Source organism: Carcharhinus amblyrhynchos, chromosome 2 (assembly GCF_965287045.1).
Source record: "Carcharhinus amblyrhynchos chromosome 2, sCarAmb.v2.hapA, whole genome shotgun sequence".
Taxonomy (NCBI): Eukaryota; Metazoa; Chordata; class Chondrichthyes; order Carcharhiniformes; family Carcharhinidae; genus Carcharhinus; species Carcharhinus amblyrhynchos.
The window spans coordinates 16,518,820-16,541,300 of NC_137325.1; positions in this window are offsets into that span (position 1 = coordinate 16,518,820).

Below are 22,481 nucleotides of genomic sequence, written 5' to 3' on the forward strand. Positions count from 1 at the left end.
CCGAGGTCCCTGATGCTGTGAGGTAGCAGTGCAAACCACTGTGCCACTGTGCTGCCCCACAAAGGGAGATAAAACATGTAATTCATTAATAGACCTTTCTCTGAACCAGTTGGTGTACAATGGTCCGGATGTAAAATATTGAAAAATATAGAAAACGCCACTGAAAAGAATGAACAGGAATAATCAGAGGAACTAAACATGCCTAAGGTCAAACATTTATTAAGGCTGCAATTCCTCCTTTGCTACCTAAGGATCAGGTCTGTAAGAGGGCAGTCAGTGAATTTGGGCTGAAATGACCATGAGAGAGAAAGAAAGGAGGAGGCGGTCATTGGCTATAGTATTATTATCAATGGCAAACTATTCAGAAAAATGAAAAGATTAAAGAGATATTTCAGCTGAAGATTGGGGGGAAATGTTTGTGATGAATCGGGCAGCGCTCCTGTAAACACTTTCAAAGATCTTGCAGCAAATAAAACCCTCACCTAATGTGTTTTGTTTTAAAAGATTAAGAATGTTCTTAATCTCTGATTACAGAAAACAAGCGGTAGCTTTTCTTTTAAATTACATAAAGGTTTCGTGCTGTAATATTGATTTTCTTTTGGTTATGCAACAAAAATGAGGAGGATGATAGATCCAGAAAGCTCGCTGGCTGAGATGAGGGAGAGAGTCCTACTGCACACAATCACCCTTTGTCCGTGGTGATTATATGACAGTGCTGATGTTTCGAAGACCCAAGGACATGAGGGAGTAAAGAACTTAATAGACACATTCATCAGAACACAATACTGCAGAAATCATTTCATACATTTTTTTCATCACCATGGAAAACAGACTGATCCAAAGAAGCAAATAATCTGATCCAAACATTTGTTCTGATCAGCTTACCCAAGCTGCCACACAGTTAACTCGTTGTGCAACCCACACCCCATCACCGAACCAATCCACTCCACTGAGTGCCCACCCCACAGTGGATCTCCACACTATGTAACAATTCCCACCCCACCCCCGATGTGTAGCAAATCACTTCCCACTCACCTCTTCCCAGCAAATTTCTTTTATCAGAGAATGAAACCTATCTACAAAATGCAACAAGAAGGTCACCCATTCACTTACACATCACAAGTTTCGCTAGAAAGATCTCAGTATCTTTTTGAGAAGTAAAGGGAGGTTATTTTGGTGATAATAACACACATTTGTTTCTAATTGTGGTTTTAGCACTGATTATTTCAGTCCTATTTGTTTATGATCATAATTTGAATTTGCCCAGAGGTGCTAAAATTGTTCCCTATTGGTATGGCATCTCCGTGTTGGATAAAAACAATTGTCATGAAGTGGTATATGGGAGCTCTACCCTCCTACTTTCATTGAAGGTATTGAATATGCAGACTGATGCATGGTGGTACAGAATAAACTGGTCCCTGAGGGATGGGCTATGTGGGTGTTAAAATGGCGAGCAAGGCGGGGTGGGGTAGATGAAAGTCATGTGACCCTTTCTGTCACCATGGCATTTTATCAGTGGTGGCAAAGTTGAAGAATGGCGCCCCAGCCCAGAGGCCAATTGAACCACTTAGTCAGCACAGTGGCACAGTGGTTAACACTGCTGCTTCATGGCACCAGGGACCTAGGTTCGATTCTCGGCTTGGGTTACTGTCTGTAGGAGTCTACATATTCTCCCTGTGTCTGCATGAGTTTCCTCTGGGTGTTCTGGTTTCCTCCCACAGTGTGAATGACATGCTGGTTAGGTGCATTGGCCATGCTAAATTCTCCCTCAGTGTACCCGAACAGGGGCAGGAGTGTGGCGACTAGGGGATTTTCACAGTAACTTCATTGCAGTGTTAACGTAAGCCTACTTATCACACAAATAAATAAACTTAATTAATAACCACTTCTTGCCACTATTGGCATTTTACCAGCAGCAGATACACCCTCTTCACTCTGGGCAGCCCCATAGCTGAAGCCTGGCACTGTCCAAAAATAAAGGGTCACCCATTTAACTGTGACTCTACATTCTGCACTCCTTCCTTTCCTTCTCTATGAATGGTATGCTTTGTCTGTATAGCATGCAACAAACAATACTTTTCACTGTATACTAATATATGTAACAATAATAAATCAAATTAAATCAAAGATCAGCCATGATCTTAATGAATGATGGAGAATATTTGAGGGGATGAATGGCCTACTGTTGCTCCTAATTTGTATATTAGTGCAGAAACATGTTCATATTTTCATGTTCAATAATGTAGAATAATGCAGCACATATTTTCTTAACTGAGAGCATTTCCAGAATGAATGTTGTTAGTGTCTTTATCCCATGTCCCAGGAGGGCTCACAATTTGTTTCAAAAATCTTCTTCAAAATCTCCAACATGTGAACAGTTAAAACTGTTCTCCCTTGACGGGAATGACTTGTTTTCTCCCAATCAACTGGTCTTTGTTAGCTCAAATTTAACTTAAGTGGCAAACTTAAGTTACCAGCAGGAGTCACTGGGCATCAATCTGTGATAACAATTTAGCAACAAAAAATCATGTTTATTGCAACTGTTTACTACAGCACGGTGGCACAGTGGTTAGCACTGCTGCCTCACTGTGCCAGAGACCCGGGTTCAATTCCCGGCTTGTCTGTGCCGAGTCTGCATGTTCCCCCTGTGTCTGCGTGGGTTTCCTCCAGGTGCTCCAATTTCCTCCCACAGTCTGAAAGACATGCTGGTCAGGTGAATTGGCCATGCTAAATTTGCCCTCCGTGTATCTGAACAGACACCAGAGTGTGACGACTAGGGGGTTTTCACAGTAACTGTTAATGTAAGTTTACTTGTGATACTAATTAATAAACTTTAACATCATAGAATATGCCAAGGCACTTCACCGGTGCATTATAAAACAAAATGACAGCAAGTCAGATATTAGGTCAGATGATCAAAAATTTGGTCGAGACAAGCTTTAAGGCGTATCTCAAAGGATAAAAGTGAGGCAGAGAGGGGTGGGGAGGCTGTTCCAAACCTTAGGGCCTAAGCAACTGAAGATACAACCAACAATGATGGAGTGATTAAAATTGAGAGTGTTCAAGAAACCAGAATTATCTGAGTGCAAGTATCTCAAAGTGTAGTAGGCCCAGAGCAGATTGCAGAGATAGTGAGGGGCAAGGGCATGGAGAGATGGAAAAGCAGGTATGTCCATTTATTCCTCATCCTTGCCCAGGATTCTGTGACTAGTTGTAGTCCTATTTCCTCAGTTAAGGTCTACTAATTCAGCCCAGATCAATAATCCATTATGGGTCTTCCTGTTCTGCCTCAGCACACATAATATAGTAAAGTTACCCATTAAGTCCTGTTAAATTTTGGGTTATATTTGGACTAGACCGTGAATTGATATGAGCTATGATATGGTATGAGGAATTTTAATCATGCTTTTGTAGAGACACTGAGCCAGGCACAGAATTATCTTGGTGAACCATTTTTATGTTAATCAGCACTGAGCTAGTTGCAATTATTATATTATAATCAATTATTACATTGAAGCTTCTACCTCAGGCTTAAACAGAACAATCCAATTGAAAAGTGATTTAGAAAGAATCACTTTAAAGAATTCTTTAGGAAGAATGTACAGCACAGAAACAGGCCCTTCGGCCCTCCAAGCCTGTGCCGATCATGATGCCCAAACTAAAAAAAACTGCCCTTATCGGATTGCATTCCTCAAATCCCTCCCTGTTCTTGTGCCCATCCAGATTCTACATAAATGCTGCTAATATATCTGCTTCCACCACCTCTTCTGGCAGCGTGTTCCAGGCGCCCACCACTCTCTGCATGAAAAGTCTTCCCCGGACACCTCCCTTAAACTTTCCCACCTCTCACCTTGAACCTGTGCTCCTTCTAATTGCCACTTCCACTCTGGGAAAAATCCTTTGACGATCCACCCTGTCTATTCCTCTCATAATTTTGTAGACCTCTACCAGGTCTCCCTTCAACCTCCGTCCTTCCAGTGAAAACAATCCCATTTTATTCAACTTCTCCTCGTACCCAATGCCCTCAAGACCAGGCAACATCCTGGTGAACCTTCTTTGCACTCTCTCCAAAGCTTCCAAGTCCTTCTGGTAGCGTGGCGACCAGAACTGCACACAATGCTCCAAATTGTGGCTCAGTGCGCAATAGTCGGCCGTAAGTAAAGCAGAGAACGTAAAATTATACAGCAACTTTCATAACCTCGGAACATCCCAAAGCCAGTTAAATATTTTCGAAGCGTGTTTACTGTTGTAATGCAGGGAAAAGTACCATTACACAGAATCTTAAACCGCCTCCCCCATTGCATTATGCAAGAACAATAGTTGAATGAGAATCTGTGGATTAATTAATGAGCAATGGCTGCCAAGATTTATTGAGCAGGAGACAAAGCGAAAAGCGAGACAAATGTTCGGCTTCTTAGCCATTGTTGTTTAATTAATAGGCTGAGTACCAAGTAAAAGCGGACCAAAACTAATTCTGTTGGCAGCATGTGTTCATCTTAATTCGCAGCCCAAAGGCACATTACCCAAGAGCGGAAAACCAGTATGGAGGTCATGTCTCTCTTGAACCTGTTCGTGTGGCCAAAATTGGCTTTTATATTGGAAATTGCTACAAATGTGTACAACCTCCCAGTCTGAAGATGTGTAAAGCAAAATGAAACAATATAATAAAGGATATACCACATAAAATGCTTCAAGTTTAAGGGAATGCAAATAATTTGATTTTAGGAAATTCATGATTCGGTTTATAGAATCTTGGAATCCCTCCAGAGCAGAAGGAGGCCATTTGGCCCATTGAGTCTGCACCCAGGCCCCATCCTTGGAACCTCCCCCATTTACCGAAGCTAGTTCCCCTGACATTAAGGGGCAATTTAGCACGGCCAATCCCCCTAACCAGCATATCTTTGGAGTGTGGGAGGAAACTGGAGCACCTGGAGGTAACACAGGCACAAGGAGAATGTGCAAACTTTGCACAGACAGTGAGGGAATTGAACCTGGGTCCCTGGCACTGTGAGGCAGCAGTGCCAACCACTGTGCCACAATGTCGCCAAGGAAACAAAGACACCTTGACAACATTGTGTGAATGAAACACAAATAACTTCTTTAGCAAATGGTGGGAACTGAGCATATTATGCAAACATGCGTTTCTCCCAGATGGCTTTTCACAACTTTTGCCTGCAACGGGATCAAGGTGCGACCTCTGGGAAAGGACGTGAGGTTAAATAATGAAATATGTATATTGGGGCAAGCCATCCTGAAGTAGAATATGAGCAGAAGCTAAGAATAGACACCAAGGGGTAGACCTTGAATTTGGGTGAAAGTGAGTAAACAGCCTGTTTTGCATTCTTCCTGACTGATGGAGGAAATCAGTATCAGGAGAGCTGCAAAAAGAGGATGCCAATTTACTGCCCTCTATTTTTACATTGTCATAATGAAATGAAGTTCTATCATAGAGTCATAGAAGTTTACAGCATGGAAACAAGCCGTTCGGCCCAACTTGTCCTTCTGCCCTTTTTTTTGAAACCCCTAAACTAATTCCAAATGCCTGCATTTGACCCATATCCCTCTACACCCATCATACCCATGTAACTATCTAAATGCTTTTTAAAAGATAAAATTGTACCCGCTTCTACAATTACCTCTGGCAGCTTGTTCCAGACACTCACCGTCTACTGTGTGAAAAAATTCCCCTTCTGGACTCTTTTGTATCTCTCCCCTCTCACCTTAAACCTATGTTCTCTAGTTTCAGACTCCTCTACCTTTGGGAAAAGATATTGACTATTTACCTTGTCTACGCCCCTCACTAATTTATAGACCTTTATAAGGTCACCCCTCAGCCTCCTACGCTCCAGAGAAAGAAGTCCCAGTCTATTCAGTTTCTCCTCATGACTCAATCCATCAAGTCCAGATAGTATCCTAGTAAATCTTTTCTGCACTCTTTCAAGTTTAATAATATCCTTTCTATAAAAGGGTGACCTGAATTGCACACAGTATTCCAAGTGTGGCCTTACCAATGTCTTGTACAACTTCAACAAGACGTCCCAACTCCTGTATTCAATGTTCTGACTGATGAAACCAAACATGCCGAATGCCTTCTTCACCATTCTGTCCACCTGTGACTCCACTTTCAAGGAGCTATGAACATGTACCCCTAGATCTCTTTGCTCTGTAACTTTCCCAAACGCCCTACCATTAACTGAATAAGTTCTGCTCTGGTTCAATCTACCAAAATGCATTACCTTGCATTTGTCTAAATTAAACTCCATCTGCCATTCATTAGCCCATTAGCCCAATTGATCAAGATCCTGCTGCAATTGGAGATAACCTTCCTCACTGTCCACCATGCCAACAATCTTGGTGTCATCTGCCAACTTTTTAACCATGCCCCCTATATTCTCATCCAAATCATTAATATAAATGACAAATAATGATGGGTCTAGCACTGATCCCTGAGGCATGCTGCTGGTCACAGGCCTCCAGTTTGAAAAACAACTCTCTACAACCATCCTCCGGCTTCTTTCAAGAAGCCAATTTTGTATCCATTTAGATACCTCAGCCTGGATCCCGTGAGATTTAACTTTATGCAACAGTCTACCATGCGGTACCTTGTCAAAGGCCGTGCTAAAGTTCATGCAGATAACATCAACTGCACTGCTCTCATCGACCTTCTTGGTCACCCCTTCAAAAAACTCAAACAAATTTGTGAGACATGATTTTCCACTCACAAAGCCATGTTGACTGTCGCTAATCAGTCCTTGCATCTCTAAATGCTTGTAGATCCTGTCTCTCTGTGTAGAAAACAGGACAAACATGGTGAGTTTTCTGAAAAAACATATTAGTTCTCTTTTAAGCAATAATGAATGCACTTGATGTAATAACTGAAGTGAGTGTTCAATAACTTCTAATGATGAAAACCAGTAGATGTGAACAGTCTTCACAAATGTAAATTTACCCACCACAGATGTGAGGCCAACTGGCCTGTAGTTCCCAGGCTTTTTCCTGCAGTCCTTTTTAAACAAAGGCATAACATTGTCCACTCTCCAATCCTCAGGCATCTCACCCGTGACTATCAATGATTCAAATATCTCGGCTAGGGGACCTGCAATTTCCTCCCTAGCCTCCCACAACATCCTGGGATACATTTCATCAGGTCCCGGGGATTTATCTACCTTGATGCGCTTTAAGGCTTCCAGCTCCTCCTTCTCTGTGATATGTACACTCTTCAAGATATCAATATTTAATTCCCCAAGTTCCCTAATATCAACAGTAAACACTGATGAAAAATATTAGTATCTCACCCATCTCTTATGGATCTGCACATCGATTACTTTGCTGATCCTTAAGAGGCCCTACTCTCTCCCTTGTTACTCTTTTGCCCTTTATGTATTTGTAGAAGCTCTTTGGATACTCCTTTGCTTTATCTGCCAAAGAAAATTTGGGTCCCCTTTTTGCCCTCCTGATTTCTCTCCTAACTCTTCTCCTACGCCTGCTATACTCTTCAAAAGATTTACTTGATTCCAGCTGCTCTATGCATGTCATGTGCCTCTTTCTTCTTCTTGACCAGGGCTTCAATACCCCCAGTCATCCAGAGTTCCCGACTTCTGCCAGCTTTGCCCTTCACTCTAAGAAAAACGTGAAGCATTCTTAGAGGGTTTTACCTGCATCAAGTCATCATCAGTCACACACATTAACTCAAGTAATTTTTACTCAACTATTAGCACTTTTTCACATACTGGCAGCCCGATGGCATGATTGGCACAGTGGTTAGCACTGCTGCCTAACAGTGCTAAGGACCCAGGTTTGATTCTGACCTTGGGTGACTGTCTGTGTAGAGTTTGCATATTCTCTCCCCATGCCTGAGTGGGTTTCCTTCGGGTGCTCCGGTTTCCTCTCATGTTCCAAAGTTGTGCAGGTTTGGTGGAGCACCTAACCAGCATGTCTTTCAGAGTGCTGGAGGAAACTAGAGCGCACGGAGAAAACCCACACAGACAGGGGGAGAATGTGCAAACTCCGCACTGACCCAAGCCGGGAATCGAACCTGGGGCCCTGGTGCTGTGAAGCCGCAGTGCTAACCACTGTGCTATCATGCTGCCCCCAACTAATCTGTTCAATCTCATCATGCATGAATGTTCACATTCTATCACTGGGTGATGTTTCACCTTAGACATTAACAATTAGAAAAGAATACAACCACAACCTCGATTGAAATACACTCTTGGAGAAATTCAATTGCAAACTTACCTGCTCTTATTTCCCTGCTGAAAAATTTTGGCATTAAGTCTCTGTTTTTAACAATACTCGGAAGTGCGCTTGTGCATATCCGAGATCGCTCAGTTATTGTCACAGGCTAATGAGGTGTACTTCAAACAATTTCAACAGGGATCTGTGAGATGCCAGACAGAAAGGTTTGCAGCAGGGAGATGTATCAGAATGAAAGGGGATAATAGAGAAATAGAGCAACAGCCAAAATATGCAGCGAAATTCAAATTAAAAAGCAGTGGTCACATAGAAACTCTAGGATAGCTAAATCCTGATAATAAACAGGGCATAGAGAGGAGACATGACTGGAATTTTCCTGTCCTGCCCGCCACGAGAAATAACGTGGGCAGGACACGGACTTTGTAAAGATCCAATGACCTCGGGTGGGATTTTCTGGTCTTGGGTTGTGCTGCTGGAAAATCGCACCCAAGGAGGGAGCTCAAAATCAAAGTCAGATCATTGATGTTAAAAAATGGCAATGGAGGGAGGCTTTAAGGATCATTATAAAGGAGGAAACAATGGTTGAGAGGCAGAGAGGTTTAGGAAGGGCATTCTATAACTTAGGACTCATCAGCTGAAGACATGGCCACCAGCGGTGAACATTTAAAATTGGAGATGCTCCGTTGGTTAGGGCGCAGATATCTTGAAGGTTTGTGAGGCTGGTTGGGATTGGAGAGATAGGGAGTGAGGCCATGAAGGGATTGAAAGACAGGAAAAACAAGACTATTAATAAAGTTGCGGCATGGTTTATCAATGGCAAATGAATTTTAAAATAAAATAGTGCATAATATTATATTTTGGGAAGGAAAATGAGGAAGTCTCACATAACTTGGAAAACAAGACTCTCAGTGGGATAGAGAAGCAAATAGCTCTGTGATCCAAGTCAATAAAAATCTTCAAAAGTAACCCAAGCGCCAGGATTTATATCTAGTTGAATATAAATGAAACACTGAGGAGTTATGCTGAATTTGCATTGAACCCTGCATAGACTGCACTTTGTGTGTTGCTATATACAGTTTTGATAATCATGTTACAGAAAAGGATATAGACGTACAGGAGACGGTTAGGGTTAGGGTAAGGGTTAGGGTTAGAGTTAGGCAGAAAAAGATGAACAGTCGGGTCTCTTTCTTTTTGAAACGAGAAGATTCCTGAGGGAACCATTAGAGGTCTCTAAAGTTATCAAAGGTTGTGACAGAATAAGCGCAGAGTCAATGGGTAGAATCTTAGAGCATTTGGAATGTTTCTGTCTTCGGGACCAAGAGGGGTACTTGACCCCAATGCTTTCAGCTATCATATGATATTGTGATCTTACAGGAGCTTGCCAGCTAAGAGGTCACCTTCCCATTCGGCCTTCAATTAAGGACAGCAGGAAGTGCACACACAGTCAATGGGTAATTAAGCTTCTTTCTTTGATCTTTGGTCATCTATCCGATTATTTCCTTTTCTAGCTCGTAACACACTGTGAAGCATTTAGGGATGTTTTAATTATATCACAGGCATCCTGTGGGCAGGAGTTTCCAGCCGTGCTCGCCCCAAAACTGAAAAATCCCACATGAGGTCAACGGACCTTTGTATGGTTTATCTCTTGCCTGTTGCAATTCCCCTATAAGTGCAAGCAGCATTGTTGCTATTTATTCTGTTATGGACAGAGTTGGGAAGAGGATTGTACCATTTTGCTCACAGTCCATAATAAGTGCAATTTTAGGAAAGAGGGATGTGTATTTCGTAACAGTCATTTAAAAAAAAACAGCAGCAAGATTTTGTGGATTTAAATATAGAGATTTACTTATTTATTTATTCAGGCATTCACTCCAAAATTCTAAAAGCTATTTTGTTCACGAACACACATACACATACACACAAGAGGAGGCGATGGCCTAGTCTAGGCTATTAATCCAGAAACTCAGCGAATTTGCTGGGGAACCAGGGTTCGAATCCCACCACGGCAGATGGTGGAATTTGAATTCAGTGAAAGAAATTTGGAATTAAGAATCTATTTATGACCATGAAACCATTGTCGATTGTCAGAAAAAACCCTTCTGGTTCACCGATGTCCTCTAGGCAAGGAAATCCTCCATCCTTACCTGGTCTGGCCCACATGTGATTCCAGAACCTCAGCTATGTGGTTGACTCGCAACTGCCCTCTGAACAAGGGCAACTAGGAGGATGGGTAATAAATGCTGGCCAACCAGCGACAGACGTGTCCCATGAATGAATTAAAAAAGGACACAGTTCAAGGGAATAGTGCATTTTGATAAGTTGTAACCAAAACAAAAGCTCATAGCTTATGTATTTGGCTCATCAAAGAAATCACAGTAACTATAGCCTCATTGAAGGTGGCATTTCCACTCTGAAAGTGCATTTTAAGGCAGGTTCAATAGCTGGTGTCATTTGTCAGGATTGTTGTAGGATTTTGTGATCAGATGGATGTTCCATAGGTGAAGCGGGTCATCTGTAGTTATCTTATCAGGAGGTTAAGTGTCTGCTCTGATGGGCTTTGAAACAGGAAGAGCGAGACTTTTAAGATGTAACAGTCTTTAGGTTTCTAAAAAGATTTGGATCTCACTGCCTTTGGCTGCTGCTGGTGTTCTCCGATGATGCTGTTCTTATGTAGACTGCCAGGCTCTCTCCAGTCCTTGGATTAATAGAATTGTTATTTCTAGCTGGTTTCAGTCGCATGGAGTTCAGCCCCCCCCACCCCCATTATCCACATAATGGACTTGGGGTTCAGGTAAATGATAGACAGTGGGAGTAATAAATGCTTGCCCATGAATAACACATAAAATGTAGATCACTGGACGACCTTATTTGTTATTCCATACTCACATATCCAGCAGCCATTGGTTACTGGCAGGATCATCCAGTCCTGTTGAAGTCCAATTGTTCATTGAGCTATTGCCTTTGCACCTGAAAAATCCATTTCTCATTTGAAAATTTCGAACAGGCGTTTTCAGACATGAGCTAATTCTTATTTTAAACATAAATTTTAAATGTCAGCTGACCTCTGGCAGTCATCATAACATTCTTGTTGCTATCCATTTTCAAATAGATGATAGTTCCAGAAAATCGACTACTCAGTATAGCCCATGGATAATATTAAGAATAGGCAAGGCCTCCACTAGGGTATAAGAATTACAATTCTTGGTTTGGCATTCGTTGTCTAGAGAAAGAGTTTGTACGGTATCTTCTTACTGACAACAACTATATCCAATGTATTATTTATATGCTCTACACTAAGGCAGTTATAAACCACATCTAGCGACAGAAAAGTCAATACTTGAGATGTTAGATACATGGTCGACATCCAAAACCATCCAAGGCCTTGATTCTGTTATATTTTGGCTGGGGGGTTAAGCAGCATATTTCAGATGTGCATAGCTACAAATGGTTCAGAATCCATGGTCTTGTTTGGTGCAGGTAGGTAAAGTTACATTCCAGACATTTCAATAGGCTCAAACTTTATGTTGATGCCAGGGGGTTGAATCTGTTTTGTGACTTTACTATTTTGTGATATATCTGAATACTCAGGAACTGGAAATTGTATTGCACAGACAAACCTATTTTCTGTTCTTAAAGTAATGGATAACTTAAAGTAAAATAAAGAGATCTTTCCCCTCAACATCCAAATTCAGCCTGGTTGGGGCCTCTTCATGTTTGTGTGTTTTTGATAAAGATTGATCTTTGTGCTATTGGTAAATTCTCCTTTAGGACTGGAGTTTTGATTGTTGTGTTGGAGTGGTACTTGAACCTAGAAACGCAGATGCAAGTGTGTTACCAACGATGCCACAATGTCTGTCCATGTTTTGCATGAGACTGAGATTCCCATCTTTTATTTGACTGGGAAATGTTCTCTCAAAAGTGTTTGCAGCCCTCTTCAACCAATCAACACCAATCTTCCAAGGGTTTCTCTTCCAGCAGCGACAACAGGACCAATATTCATTAAAACCGAGTTCAAAAACAGTGCGTCCTATAACGGTAAAGAAATATTTTTTGATAACATGATGCATTTGCATCTTACTCCATTCTGAATAATAGTACCAATAAGCCACAGGCACTCAGATATTGTTGCATACTAAAATATTATAACATAAATCTTGTCAAAGCAATTTACATCACGGCATTAGAGGGAACAGGCATATTTGCAAAATCTGGACGTGAAAATTGATGAGTATGAAAAAATATTCATATCTTTGTGAGACTGTATAATCCAAACCATATGTTTCATTATGTTAATGAAAGCTATCTCTCCAAAGACAATCTCTTCCCACACCTGCTTTTATTTGGAGTTTGTCCACCAAAAAAAAATCATCTCATTTCTAGTTTTTCCTGAGGATTATTATTTCTGAACATGCACAGTCAAAATTCCTGGTTCTGGATGGGCACGACAGACTAGGCATACTGTGGGTGTGGGAGTGGGGGAGACAGAATGGAATTTTATGTGGGATGTGACTTCCATATACTTTCCTGTCGGGTAGTAAATTCCCAAAACAGTGGAAAAGTGAGTACGTTGGCGGATTGGGCATTGGGTGGGGGGCATTGAGGGATAGGTCTGCTCATCTATCTACCCCTCTGTGCTAGTGTCCACCTCCCTTTCCCCTGAAGGTCTGATGCGTTCTTACCTTTAACAATGTCAGTGGGAACCACAATTGGGGTTTTGTGAATGACTAATGGTATGGGTTGTCATTTGGGATTTGGAACAGGGTCAGATTTTGGATTTGATTTGATTTGATTTGATTTATTGTTGCCAATGTATTGGTATACAGTGAAAAATATTGTTTCTTGCACACTACACAGACAAAGCATCCCGTTCATAGAGAAGGAAAGGAGAAGGTGCAGAATGTAGTGTTACAGTCATTGCTAGGCTGTGGAGAAAGATCAACTTAATGCAAGGGAGGTCCATTCAAAAATCTGATGGCAGCAGGGAAGAAGCTATTCTTGAGTCAGTTGGTACAGAAGAAGGTGGAAGAGAGAATGTCCGGTGCGCTCGCCCTTGAATGTCCTTGATTATGCTGGCTGTTTTCTCGAGGCAGCGGGAAGTGTAGACAGAGTCAGTGGATAGTCACTGGTATGAGCGATGATTGGGCTTCATTCATGACCCTTTGTAGTGCCTTGCAGTCTTGGACAGAGCTGGAGACTTACCAAGCTGTGATACAACCAGAAAGAATACCTTCTATGATCAGCAATTGGTAACTTGTTCTTGCTGCTGTTAAGCTCTGGCCTCTTGATACGTTCCAGCAGCACTCCTCCCTACCCCTTCCCCCCACCCCACACCAGTTGAAGGTACTATGGGTCTCCCCTAGTTCTGACCAGGGGGTTGGGTGGGGAAGGGTTGGGGGGGAGGGGTTGGCCTTGGGGGCTCTCACCTGGAACAGAATATTCGTGACCGTTATTTGTGCACTGGAAAACATGGAATGTGATTTCAGGCACCTTTCTGGTAAAGTATTTTATTAATCTCAGTGTTCTGGAAGTCCCTTGAAATGGCCTAGTCTCATTAAAATACGTGCCCTGGAAGCCTTCAAAATCCACAGCAGCACCACATTCTAGAGAAAGCCCTTGTTTATTTCAGAAGGCATGATTGTTATCAGACCTCTTAGAACTGCTTTGATTGACAGGAGCATTCAGTTTCACTCGGGAGATTCCCTTGATTTCTCTCATAACCTCCAGCCACTCTGAAAACTCTTAGAATTGCTTTGATTGACAGCTCCAGAGCAGATGAAAGTGGGGATTAGCCAGGTTTGTTTACACAAGGAACCGAAGGTTCATTAGCTGCTAAAAGCTCTTTTTGACTGACTGTTCCAGGGGGCAGATCAAATAGTTAATTGTTGAAACAATCAGTTCATGCTCCATTAAGTCTGAAGGACTTTCTCTTTTTCACTATCTGGTCCCTTTTTTTAATACTGCAGTATTTTTCAAGTCTATGATCCTTTCTGGAAAGCAGATATGCTTTCAAATACCATTTATTTTTACCATTGGGTTTTTTTGTCTTGCCTGCGAAGCTTCTCACTGAAGCCATCAACTTCTGATTACCACTTTTTTTCTTCTTATTTTGTTTTTAGATCTGTCAGGATTCAAGATTGGATAGGCTGAGGTTTTCATAGAGGAGAAAGAGGGAAGTTTAAATTGAAGTGCATAAAATAATGAGTGAACCTTGGCAGAGTGGCAATGGAAAGTCCTATTTCTATTAGCAAAGGAGTCACCAGGAGGCAGAGGTTAAAAAGTGATGGGTTGAAGGAATAAAGGAGAGTTGAGGTGAAATTATTTTAAGCAGAGTGTGAGGGTGGTGGTAGAACGGATTGGGATGGGATTGGGGGGGGAGCGGGAATTGAGGGGTGGTGTGGGTAAAGGCAAAAAGCTTCTAAAACATTCAGTGCATGGTTATCCATTAGGAATAGCATGATCTACAGGGCTGCTGCCAAGAGCTGAAGAATAACCTCTTTCATCTGAAACACATCTGATGGACTGAATGGCCACCTCCTCTGCCATTATTCTCTATAAATCTATAGCTGATCTCACTTCATCCAATGAGACCCTCAGAAGCATCAGTCATATTATTTTATGATGTGGAGACGCCGGCATTGGATAGGGGTGGGCACAGTAAGAAACCTCACAACACTTTAACCTGTTGTTGTGAGACTTCTTACTGTGCCCTTATTATTTTAATACGAGATCAAAAAAATTTTGCCATTGACATATCAGATGAGAATGCAGAATCTTGTCCGTTTGAACATTGACTCCTTTGATGTTTCATTGGCTCTGAGAAGTTTCACAAGTCTGAGTTTTGTGCTGGCTACCTTGGATGTGAAATTGCCCTTAGAGTTATGACAATTAACAAACACGCCAGATCTGACACGTGAAAACTAATCAAAGCATCTGCCTCTACATGATTTTTCCTTCTCCTCATCAATGTGTACCTTCTTAAGAAAAATTATTAATATTTCATCATAATTCATTGGCATTCAAGAACATCATGAGGACATGAAAAGTTGCTGTGCAAGAACGCAAACCTTTTTTCATGGTTTCCTCATCATATTCACCATCTATCAGAGACATAATGGGCATCTGGTCACTAGGAGGTATGGAGAAGCTGCTGTTGGGGTAACACTCCTTCCCTCTATGGGGGATGTTCACCTTCTAATAATAAGATGAGATTATTATTACTCTGTCGAGGCTCCCTCATTATTTTACACACTTCAATTAAGGCTTCCCTCCGTCTCCTCTGTGAAAACCCCAGCCTATCCAATCTTGAAGCTTGACAGAGCTAAAAACAAAATAGTTAGAAAAAAAAAGTGGTAATTGGAAGCTTATGGCTTCAATGAGAAGCTTTGCAGGCAAGGTAAAAAAAAGCCAATGGTAAAAATAAATGGTATTAGAAAGTATATCTGCTTTCTAGAAAAGATCGCAGACTTGAAAACAACCGCAATGTTAAAAAAAATGAGGCATTTTTGTGCTATTCTATATCCTGCTTTATTGTAGACAAACTGAAAAGCCGAATGCACTGTGCCACATGCCTGCCCCTGTATTAGGTACAATTTTAGAACGACACCTCATTCTATTATCAGGGGAATGTGTGAAAGATGAAATCATTTAGATGCAATTCTAATGGGGGAAAGTTGCAGATTTGAATCAGTGATTGCACACAATTTAAATGTACATCGTGTGTAATATATGCTTGGTGTTATAATGAACTCATATTTTGGGAAGGAGTTCTTTTTTTTGTCTCAAATAATATTAAAATCATGTTGAATATGTTTGGTGCTTGAATTAATTGTTTTCACATATCAGGTCTGGAGAGTTTGTTAAGTGGGGTTTTGTCATAACTCTAAGGTCTGTTCCACATCCAAGGTAGTCATAACAAAAGTCAAACTTGTGAGACTTCTAAAAATCAATGAAAAGATCTAGGGTGGGATTTTAGTTTATTTATTAGTATCACAAATAGGCTTACATTAAAGCTGCAGTGAAGTTACTGTGAAAATCCCCTAGTCGCCACATGCCAGCGTCTGTTCGGGTACACTGAGGGAGGATTTAGCATGGCCAATGCACTTAACCAGCACGCTTTTCAGACTGTGGGATGAAACTGGAGCACCCAAGGAGGGAAGCCACGCAGACACAGGGGGAACGTGCAAACTCCACACAGACAGTGACCCAAGCCTGGAATCGAATCCACGTCCCTCACGCTGTGAGGCAGCAGTGCTAACCACTGTGCCACCCTGTGAGTCACCTGATGAAGGAGCAGCGCTCCAAAAGCTCGTAATTCCAAATTAATCTATTGAACTTCAACCTGGTGTTGTGACACTTCTTATTGTTCTCTAATCAACGTGAGATTGTGTTGTTCTTCCTTCAGTTATTCTCAAAGATGGAACCGTCCTTGAATGTCAGCTGAACAGTTGACCTGAAGCCTCACATGCCTGGCGAGGTTTGGCCTGTCATGATTCACTGGATCACAGTGTAGAGTTTGCGCATTCTCCCCGTGTCTGTGTGGGTTTCCTCCCGGTGCTCCGGTTTCCTCCCACAATCCAGAGACTTGCTGGTTAGTTGCATTGGCTGTGCCAAATTTTCCCTGTGTACCCGAACAAGCGCCCAAGTGTCGCGACTCAGATCTTCGCAGTAACTTCATTACAGTGTTAATGTAAGCCTACTTGTGACACTAATAAATAAACTTTAACTTCACATGGAGGCAGTTTTTTTTTTCACTTTGCAAGTTGGGGAATCCCACCTCATTTGTCCTGCCAGCTGGAATCACATCGATTTACTCATTGGTGGCAGCAATTTGATTTCCCTTGGGAAGATCACGGCCAATGAGTAGATGATCAATCCCAACAGTGTGATGGCAACAGTGGGTCAACAATGATGTTGATTAGCCCCAGCCTTCATAATCAAAGATGTTTGGCAGAAATTTCTTTCGAGTTTCTTCTGTCTGCAGCAGACAGCAGAAGTTTGACAGGGGAAATAGGAGAAATGCTATGAAGATTCCCGACACAAATATTATGAGAAGAAAAGTCGGTGTATTACAACAGCAACTGATAGTCCTATCATGAATTAAGCACAATAAAACTCCCCAGTGTGTTTCACTGGAGCTTTAGGAGAAAAGGTGAGATTCTCCAGCCTCCCTCCGCGTTTTACCTCCGGCGGGAGGTGGCACAGGGTTTGCCAGCAGCAGGATTCTCTGGTTCCCGCCGCTCTCAATGGAAATTCCCATTGGGGTCACCCCACACCGGCGGGAAACCCCCGGCGGGGGGGGGGGGGGTGCACTGCCCGTGGGACGGGAGAATCCCGCTGGTGTGAACGACTGGAGAAAGGGTGACACCAAACCATTCAAGGAGACATTCGGTCAAAGTGGCAGGGACTAAGACATTTCTTAAATGTTTAAAGCGAGGTAGAGAGGCGGAGAGGTATAGAGATGGTATTCCTGAGCTTGTGGCCCAGGTAGCCAGAATTAGAGGAGTCTCAGATGATTGCGAGGTTCGCAGAAACAGGGATTGTAATTAAATGGAGAGAATAGAGTTAACGCTACGTTTATCCGGGGGCAAATCTATACCAGTTTAACAATGGAATTACTTAAATTAGAAACATGGAGGCAAAAGTAGGCCGTTCAACCCCTTGGGCCTGTTTCACCATTCAATTAGATCATAGCTGATCTGTATCTTATCTCTATTTACCTGCCTTGGTTTTGTAACACTTAATATTCTTGTCTAACAAAAGATGCCGAGATAGAGGCCAACATTCCATTAGACTTTGTAATTACATTTTTTGTATCGAACATTAATTCAGAAATAAAACAACTAATTTCCACTGTTAATAAACACAGGCTCCGAGCTCAGACTCCTTAAATACTGTCAGAATTAAATATGTGTAAAGCATGTTGTAGGATTGATGAGTTTTTTTCTCCCTCCGTGAGATGTGCTCTTTGTCTCCAAGTGCTGAAACACCAGTCGATTTTGTGTTTGTACTCGGCTGGGAAATGACTGTGAGCGAAATTCTTGTGTGAATGCTTAATACAATCAGATCAAATCCCTCTCTCCACTGTTTTAAAGAAGACAATAGCCCATTTATAAAGAATGCTATTGTACAAGCCCCTTAAGCATTCATATGATAAATATCACCAACAGAAATTTCGAGCCCATTATAACTTGTCTACTTGAGTTAAGTAACCTGCTGTTAGTGTTTCTATTCAATTTCGTTCATTCACTTGTAGTTCCCCTTTTCTTTGCGGCCCCTGAGAACGTTAGCATTTCCACAGTCACAGTCAGCAATCCATCTCGATGGTGGTTGACTCTCAGCTGACCTCGGGCAACTAGGGATGGGCAGCCAGTGACCTTCATATCCCACAAATGAATATAAAAAGAAAATGAAAGCATTGTGGGTGATGGTTTGTCGTAAGTTTTTACGTTTATTTCTTATTGTCACAGGGAGCTTATATTAACACTACGATTAAATTACTGTGAAAATCCTCCTGTCACCACACTCTGGCGCCTGTTCGGGTACATTGAGGGAGAAGTTAGCATGGCTAATACACCTAACTAGTACATCTTTCATCTGTGGGAGGAAACCAGAGCACCTGGAGGAAACCCACGCAGACACGGGGAGAACATGCAGATCCCACACAGACAGTGACCGAAGCTAGGAATCAAACCCGGGCCCCTGGTGGTGTGAGGCAGCAGTGCTAACCACTGTGCCACCTTGCCTACCAAAGTGAGCTGAGAACAGTTGGTTCAATGTCTCCCTACTATTCTCCTCAAGGTCAACCCTTGGCAATTACTGGCTAGGCCTGGCCTTCAGATCTGGTTAAAATTCAGCTGCCATTGACGGTCAGGAGTTACTGGGCATAATGGTTATCTTGGGTGGTGATGCAAAACAGATGCTCGTGAATCAGAAAAGCATTTCACACTGGAGAGAATATGGATGGGGTGTAAAACTGGCAGCTCATTCACCTTTGCCCATTTTGTGACATTGTCCAGGACAGAGTTTGCTCTCAGTCATCCTTGATTGCAGCTCAGTATGTGCAGTCAAATGTGGTGGTACATGACACTGGTTGGATGAAGCAGACAAGCTCCTGCTACATAGCTATAGCATGTTAAAAACCCAGCTTATTTCTGTGTGCACCTCTGGTCAACCATTTCCTTTATACACTCATCATTCCGTAATTACAGGCTTGTGCTAGTGGTTGCACAAGGATAATGATAATCAAAATATATAATCATAAGGACAACATTCCATTCCGATTCTCTTCCTGCAACTAGTGGCGCACTAAGGCAAACTTTTGTATGTTTCTATAGCTACCAATTCCTGGAACAGATCGCTAGTCTGCATTGACAGGGGCTAATAGGGTGCAACTCCTCATCCAGCAAGGTTGAACAGGAGTCTCCCCTGTTCTTGCTGCCAGTTATTGGTTTGCTTGGAAGGCTGTGCAGGTTGACACACTCAATCTGTTTGGCCGCATTATGAACCCGCTTTCCATGGCCTCCAAGTCCTGGGGTGGGTCTCGACCCTGGAGCTTCTGGCTCAGAGGCAGTGATGGTTCGGAGCCGTCGCATCATAAGACTTCCTATAAGAACAGAATGTATGTCTTTAAAATGAGGACTATTCATGTCTGCACTTTTTGTCCAATTCACCCTGTGCCTCTAACCCCAATTCACTTAAAACTACCCTTAACCATGACAAATTGCAAACTACACTGACCACTGCTGAAATATTGTAGGTGGATTATGGGATTTAATAGCTCTCAATCTTTGATGTTGTATCTCAGCCAACTTGAATTTGTGAATAACTATAGACAAAAAAAAGTCATTGAACATGCACCTGTTAGTCATTTAAATAATTCTTTTCAGTATATTTATTAATTTGTAGAACATGGGTATTTCTGTCTGGTCAGGGTTTATTGCCCATCCCTAGTTGCCCTTGAACTGAGTGCCTTGCTCAACCATTTCAGAGGGCAGTTTAGAATCAACCACATTGCAGTGCCTCTGAAGTCACATTGTAGGTCAGACCCAGTAAGGATGGCAGATTTCCTTCCTTAAAGGACATTAGTGAACCAGATGGGTTTTTCCGACAATCGACAATGGTTTCATAGTCATCAGTAGATTCTTAATTCCAGATTTTTTTTATTGAACTCAAATTTCACTACCTGCCGTGGCAGGATTCGAACCCAGGTTCCCAGAACATGAGCTGAGTTTCTGGATTAATAATCCAGCAATAATACCACTAGACTATTGCCACCCAAGAAAGAACTTGCATTGTTATAGAAATTTTCCGGATCTCGGGATAACACCAAGGCCTTTATGGCCAATCATGTACTTTCTTAAGTGTAGTTGTGATTGATGTGATTCTGATGTCAGCCTCAATTGTACATTTGGAATCTGGGAATTGTTATGATGGATATCACTCGTGATCTTCCTGGCCAATTAAGAAACTGCCTTTAGGAGCCCCAAAGCATCCAATTAAGGATGGCAAGTAGACCAGGCAAGACTTTTGGCTTAAGAGGTGGGCCGGCAGCCCCAACCAGGGGAAGTGAGTGCTTCTGAAACAGGCAGGGCATTGCAAGGGCATCGCAAAATGCAATCTCGCTCAGCAACATTGTGGAAAATGATCAAACTTCCATGTGCGCACAGCTATCAGTCCACAACTGTGGAGGGGGAGTTCTTGCCACAGGATGGTGTGCGGTTCTGGGGATTGCGGCCCTTGTAACCCAGTGGGTCTGTGCTGGGGTAATTGTATGGAGAAGCCATTGACCCTTATTGGCCTGTCACCCAGATGGTTACTTCCAAGTGGGAAAATTCTGGCAGAGTCTGCACCCTGAGCCCAAAGTAGGCCCTGAACTCGGCTAATTGGTTATCCACAGCTGCTGGTGACCGGTGACATGGTGAACCCGCCTCCAGCAAAAATGCCGAAATGTGTCTGGGCCATTTTCAGAATTTAGTCCCAGCTGCACCTTCAGATCTTCGAGGTGTCACAGTGGCAGAGTGGTTAGAACAGATGCTTCGCAGTGCCGAGTACCCGAGTTCAGTTCTGGCCTTGGGTCACGGTCTGTGTAGAGTCTGCACGTTCTCCCTGTGTCTGTCTGGGTTTCCTCCGGTTTCCTCTCACAGACCAAAGATGTGTGGGGTAGGTTGATTGGTCATGCTAAACTGCACCTTAGTGTCAGGGGGATTAACAGGGTAAATATGTGGGGTTACGGGGATAGGGCCTGGCTGGGATTGTTGATGGTGCAGGCCCAATAGGCCGAGTGACCTCCTTCTGCACTGTAGGATTCCATAGATTTCTATGATCATTTGTGTGGTGCGTGGAAAATCCTCAACCACACCTTTTGAAAAGACTTGTTAGCCTATCTTGCTGCCACTGTTTTTAATCACACATCTTCAAATAAAGTGACTAGTGAACTGAGCATCTTGTGACTGAGCCTTGTGAGGTCCGCCCACATCACTAACAGGAGCCAATAACCAAAAAAATGTTGAATGCCATGGTCCACCCATGTTGACCGTGCAGTGCCAATATTGCTCTTTTTTTTCTTTATATCCAATTCAATCCAATCAAAATCCAATTTAAATTCTCAGCTAGTGAGACATTCCAGATCTAAGCTGACAAGACAGGCCTCCCACTCCCTGTCTTGGGCTTGCTCTACATGATCCAAGCTGGCATTGCACTTTCTCCAAGGCTTGATCTCAATTGCATCTTAGCCAAAAGGCCGAGATGCCACTTTAAAAATTCCTTCAAGTGAAGCCTTAGTGTAACGTCATGCCTTCAACCAAGTGTAGGACAGCAAAACTACACTTGATCTTAGCCAAAATTGCTCCTTTACTGCAAACATAGGTCTGGTCCTTATACATTGGTGCAGTTGGGCCCTGACAACTGCCCGAGGTTTTTACACCACCTCCTCTGCGTGGCCATTCATGCCGCCCTCCTCAATGTCCTACTTATCTGAGGAGATGTGGCACTCCTCCATCTCCTCCAGATCCAGGTAGTCTCCCCTCTGCAATGTCAAGCTGTGGAGAGCACAGCAGATGACAATATTGCTGGAGACTCACTGGGAGCTATATTGTAGGGCATCCCCTGACCAGTCCAGACACCTGAGCCACAGGCCAATCTTTAGCAGGCAAGTTGCCTGCTCCATGAGCATGCGCTCTGCAGCGTAAGCCTCACAGTAATGAGACTCCATTGGTCAGAGAATCATACAGTCCCTACAGTGCAGAAAGAGGCCATTTGGCTCAACGTGTCTGCACTGACAACAATCC